Source organism: Pectinophora gossypiella, chromosome 28 (genome assembly GCF_024362695.1).
Source record: "Pectinophora gossypiella chromosome 28, ilPecGoss1.1, whole genome shotgun sequence".
Classification (NCBI taxonomy): domain Eukaryota; kingdom Metazoa; phylum Arthropoda; class Insecta; order Lepidoptera; family Gelechiidae; genus Pectinophora; species Pectinophora gossypiella.
Genome location: NC_065431.1, coordinates 4,421,989 through 4,427,890, shown reverse-complemented (window position 1 = coordinate 4,427,890; position 5,902 = coordinate 4,421,989).

The following is a 5,902-nucleotide window of genomic DNA, read 5'->3' as shown; positions in this document are numbered from 1 at the left end:
CTAGGCAACCAGTGGTAAAAAAGAAACATTTATAAAATTAGTATTATAATTATTGAGTATAAAATAAGCAAAAAAATATTTAAAGGCAAAAACCTCGGGATGTAGTTTTTCAAAATGAGAGACAAAGTCGTTTCAATCTAGATAAAAATGGTGGTTTTAAACTAAATTTTTACCCTATTTGAAATTAATTGAGAGAAATCGACGTAAGGCGACGATATTTTAAGGTATTATTTTTTGATTTATTTATTTATTATTTACATTTCACGACTTTACAGTGCAGAAATGCCAATTCGCCGCGCCGTGAAACTTTCAATATAAACAATAATATAATTAGACATAATGAAACTATGCTTTTATTTGTTGACACTTAATTTTATGTACGTCATGTACGAAGTCTCATGTCGTTGAAAAGGAAAGTTCATGAACCAAAATCATCCGAATGTGGCTGTGGTACCGTTTGTATATACTTTGCCATGACAAAGCATTCCCTAACTGAAAACAAACACATAAAGAAGAGGCGAAAGTATTCCATCCAAGTTTTCATCGTAACAATTCGGAACAACACGAAAATGAATTCTTATAACTTGAAGCTAACAGCAAGGAGTTTTGTCTGAAGAATCTTTGCGCTTTTTCATATTTATGTCTGTAAATTTACGACACTAAATCTTGGATTAGCCGACAGCAGTGGTATTATTTATTTTTGTTTGGGATAACAACAGCTTACTAATCTAATTGTTTTACAAGGTTACTTACTAAACCATAGCCGTTTTTTTTTGTTTTCCCCGAAGGGTAAGGAACTATGCCCATACAGGCATGTCTGACGTATTTTTTTTCTTGATGATTAATGAAATGATGAAAGGTGATGATGATGAAACCTAAGCCCCCACCCTCGGAGTAGACTCCTACTCCGAACCCCAAACGAATTAACTCAAAAGTCCGCATAAACTTTTGAGTTATGAAGCGGCTTCCTGACACGAAGCGAAAATAGGCAGATACACTTTGTTTATTGAATACTCCAATATAATAACACTCGCGAATGTCTTCCGACTAACTTAATGCGATCATTAACCACAAAACACCACTTCGTATTAATTATTTAATAGATTATTCAATGAAGAAAGCAACTGTCCCGTTCCCGTCTCCCGCCAAAAAGCATTAAACCATAGCCAATAACATTTATCCTCTAATTAGGGTGTAAACGACTCACGAACATTTTTTTATGGATTCTATTCTTTTTATATATTATACACAATCTCCTTAGTTTATAAGAATTTCTGTTGTATTCTTCAGTATGGTATGATTGTCTTTTGTTTCTTCTCTTCTATTTTCGCTGTCCCCAAGATCGGTCGTTGAGCTTTTTACTATTTTATTTTTGCTTTTCTTTTATGTACTTTGAAGTGTATTCGCCTCAATATAATTATAAATAATATCGGCTCGTTGCCACACTCTACGTCTTCACTCTACCCCCGTACATCCCAGTACCATTAACTTTTTAATTGTGGCCACCGCGTAGTGTATTGCCCGAGACGACAGAATATACAATATAATTATATATGTGAATCGATTATATCGATTCAAGTATTTTATAATACATTGTAGTAAGGTGGGGGTTGAGCGGGCAGAGAAGGGAAACGACAAGTGACGTGGACGAGTTTATTCCGGTACAAACGTACGAATTACAGAGTGCGGAGAGAGGATCGTGTCTACACGTTACGGTCTTTCAACGAAAGTAGGCCCCAAGAAGAAGCGCAACTTCGTATGCCAACCGTATGGAGTAGGCGCGATATAGGTGGCGTTCAAATCTAGTTCCACAGAGGCGGAAGCTAGATCTTGCAGCTATCCCTAATCGGAATACAGAAGCATTGGTTTTCTCAAATACTTATATGTTGGCGGTGACAACATCGTTACCGCGTTCTAATTTTCCCTGTGGCGCCATCTGTTGTCGGATAGTGGAACTAAACTGCCTTCTGTTACAACTCTCCCCCTCTGCCTATGCCGTCGACCCGACAAATAAGGCAGGACTGTGGTTGAGTAATTTCTTTCTGGTTTAGTGAGCAGACTGCTTGCGTACTCAACTGGTTGTTCCTGTTCGCCCTCCCCCTGGATTCTTGCTTCTTCTGCGTAATGTCCATATAAACTAACCATTCCTCTCTTTTAGGTGCAAAGTTGTCACGCAGGAGAGTTTGAAAGTCATCCCAGGTATGGACTTGCTTGTGTACGTACACCTTGCCACCATATTCCAGCTTCTTCCTTAAGGAGCAAAGGCAGCTCTTCCAGGGCGATCGTGTCAGGCATGTTCTCATTGCGCTTGAAAATGTTGACCGCTGTTAAAAAGGCCTCGACCAACTCAGGACTCGGACGACCGTCATAAGTACAAGTGCAGTTCGTGAAGGAGCCTCTCGTAGCTGGTGCAGGGGAAGGAGATACCCTACGCGTGGAACCCGGTAATTCGATAGTATCTTCGAATTTGTCGTCGCCTTCGAATTTGTCGTTGTCTTCCTTGTCACTCATTAACCCGTAGTGCCGCGGCGTGAGGTCTGCAGGAGCTGTAGCTTCGTACTGACTGGCCACGAGTTGAGCGCCAATGTAGTAAGGTGGGGGTTGAGCGGGCAGAGAAGGGAAACGACAAAGTGACGTGGACGAGTTTATTCCGGTACAAACGTACGAATTACAGAGTGCGGAGAGAGGATCGTGTCTACACGTTACGGTCTTTCAACGAAAGTAGGCCCCTCGAAGAAGCGCAACTTCGTATGCCAACCGTATGGAGTAGGCGCGATATAGGTGGCGTTCAAATCTAGTTCCACAGAGGCGGAAGCTAGATCTTGCAGCTATCCCTAATCGGAATACAGAAGCATTGGTTTTCTCAAATACTTATATGTTGGCGGTGACAACATCGTTACCGCGTTCTAATTTTCCCTGTGGCGCCATCTGTTGTCGGATAGTGGAACTAAACTGCCTTCTGTTACAACTCTCCCCCTCTGCCTATGCCGTCGACCCGACAAATAAGGCAGGACTGTGGTTGAGTAATTTCGTTCTGGTTTAGTGAGCAGACTGCTTGCGTACTCAACTGGTTGTTCCTGTTCGCCCTCCCCCTGGATTCTTTTTGGTTTAGGATCTGTTCTACTGCAGCTGCAGCCTTCAAAAGCTGATCAAAGTTTTTAACACTTGACCGCAGAATTTTGTCGCGGATGTTCGTGTTCAGCAAACAGTAAATGATGTTGAGCTGTGTATGCTCCGGATGCCCAGGCGCTGGTAGTTGGGAGAAGAGGAAACGCTTCTGTCGCACAAATTCTGCCGTAGAAACTCCAGGTTCTTGCTTCTTCTGCGTAATGTCCATATAAACTAACCATTCCTCTCTTTTAGGTGCAAAGTTGTCACGCAGGAGAGTTTGAAAGTCATCCCAGGTATGGACTTGCTTGTGTACACCTTGCCACCATATTCCAGCTTCTTCCTTAAGGAGCAAAGGCAGCTCTTCCAGGGCGATCGTGTCAGGCATGTTCTCATTGCGCTTGAAAATGTTGACCGCTGTTAAAAAGGCCTCGACCAACTCAGGACTCGGACGACCGTCATAAGTACAAGTGCAGTTCGCGAAGGAGCCTCTCGTAGCTGGTGCAGGGGAAGGAGATACCCTATTCAATAATTGGGCAAATTGCTCACTCGTCAACATCACTGGCTTGACTGACATGTTCGGTTTATAGATACGACCCGATCGCGTGGAACCCGGTAATTCGATAGTATCTTCGAATTTGTCGTCGCCTTCGAATTTGTCGTTGTCTTCCTTGTCACTCATTAACCCGTAGTGCCGCGGCGTGAGGTCTGCAGGAGCTGTAGCTTCGTACTGACTGGCCCCACGTTGGGCGCCAATGTAGTAAGGTGGGGGTTGAGCGGGCAGAGAAGGGAAACGACAAGTGACGTGGACGAGTTTATTCCGGTACAAACGTACGAATTACAGAGTGCGGAGAGAGGATCGTGTCTACACGTTACGGTCTTTCAACGAAAGTAGGCCCCAAGAAGAAGCGCAACTTCGTATGCCAACCGTATGGAGTAGGCGCGATATAGGTGGCGTTCAAATCTAGTTCCACAGAGGCGGAAGCTAGATCTTGCAGCTATCCCTAATCGGAATACAGAAGCATTGGTTTTCTCAAATACTTATATGTTGGCGGTGACAACATCGTTACCGCGTTCTAATTTTCCCTGTGGCGCCATCTGTTGTCGGATAGTGGAACTAAACTGCCTTCTGTTACAACATTACATATTTATTTATATATTTAATTATACCTACTTGTATTACAATAAGATGTGTTTATGTACTTGTGTAAACACTACATACTTATATTATTTTTCCTTGTATATATTTTTAAGAAAAAGTGATATTCCTTTAGTTTTCTTTTTATTTCCACGCACTCGCTGCCGAACATTTAAAAAAGAAGTAGAACGTTATAGTATTTTAAGTATTTAAATACACAATTAACAAGTCTTAAGCGTAAGATGATCCGTGCTTCGGAAGGCACGTTAAGCCGTTGGTCCCGGTTACTACTTACTGATGTAAGTAAGTAGTTGTTATGTGAGCCATGTCAGGGGCCTTTAGCGGCTCATTAATAACCCGAACACCAGGGTTGATGAGGTTGATACTCCACCTCACAACCCACACGATAGAAAAAGAAGCATAAACTCTACACATATATTTTCAAAGCTATTTCGGGCTAAATATAAAAAAGAAACCTTTCAATTATGTACTCGTTTTTTTTTTATTTTATCTCAAACATAATTATCAACATAACATAAACTCATGACTGAAACGGCCTCTGTGGTCTGTGGGACGGAAAATATTTGAAAGAATTAATCGACCCTACGGGGTCGATAGCGATAAGCGCTAATTGAGGGAAATCGTCGACCACGCCGGGTCGGTATCGGGGTCCTGAAGTGTTTGGTGTCGCGAGCTGAATGGCTGCCTCTATGGCTAAAGTAATCGGGTCGTCGCCGATACTTTTTGCTGGGCTTCCACGGCTTTTATAGTACGTCAGTGTTTGAAACAAAAACATTTCCAAAGTGGGTATTATATGAGTAAGTGTCACTCATTGTCTATTACGAACCTAATCTACCATGAAGACACAATACGATTGGATGACTCCAACGCAAATTAATAATCTTCAAGTAACATAACATAAACTGCCTATATACGTCCCACTGCTGGGCACAGGCCTCCCCCCAATCAACCGGAGGGGGTATGGAGCATACTCCACCACGCTGCTCCACTGCGGGTTGGTGGAGGTGTTTTTACGGCTAATAGCCGGGACCAACGGCTTAACGTGCTCTCCGAAGCACGGAATCATCTTACTTTTTCGGACAATCAGGTGATTCAAGCCTGAAAAGTCCTTACCAAACAAAGGACAGTCTCACAAAATGATTTCGACAATGTCCCCATCGGGAATCGAACCCAGACCTCCAGATCGTGAGCATATGAAGATGGCGCGACGACTTGGATGTTTTCCTGGAAGGCTGGCCGGAGGAAGCACTGGAGAGAGACTCCTGGAAGAAATGGAGGGAGGCCTTTGCCCAGCAGTGGGACACTTTAGGCTAGATAAGATAAGATAAGATAAGGAATCGGGGTCAATATGGGCCGGAAAATAATGTAAAAAAAGCTCGACAGGAAATTCTACTCGTAATCAACTCAGAATCATGGTCTGTATCATCCCCTAAAGTTTTCGTTACGATGTCACTAACACCCAGTATACTATACTCCTTAGCCTACCCTTTTAGTGACACAGGCGTGATCCTTTGTTATGTTGTGAACTTAACATGTCTTTAAGTGTATAAAAACTTTCACATAAACAAAAGTTGTTCACCATATAAATATTATGTCAGTTAGTCAACATAATTGTAACTTACACATGAAAAAGTA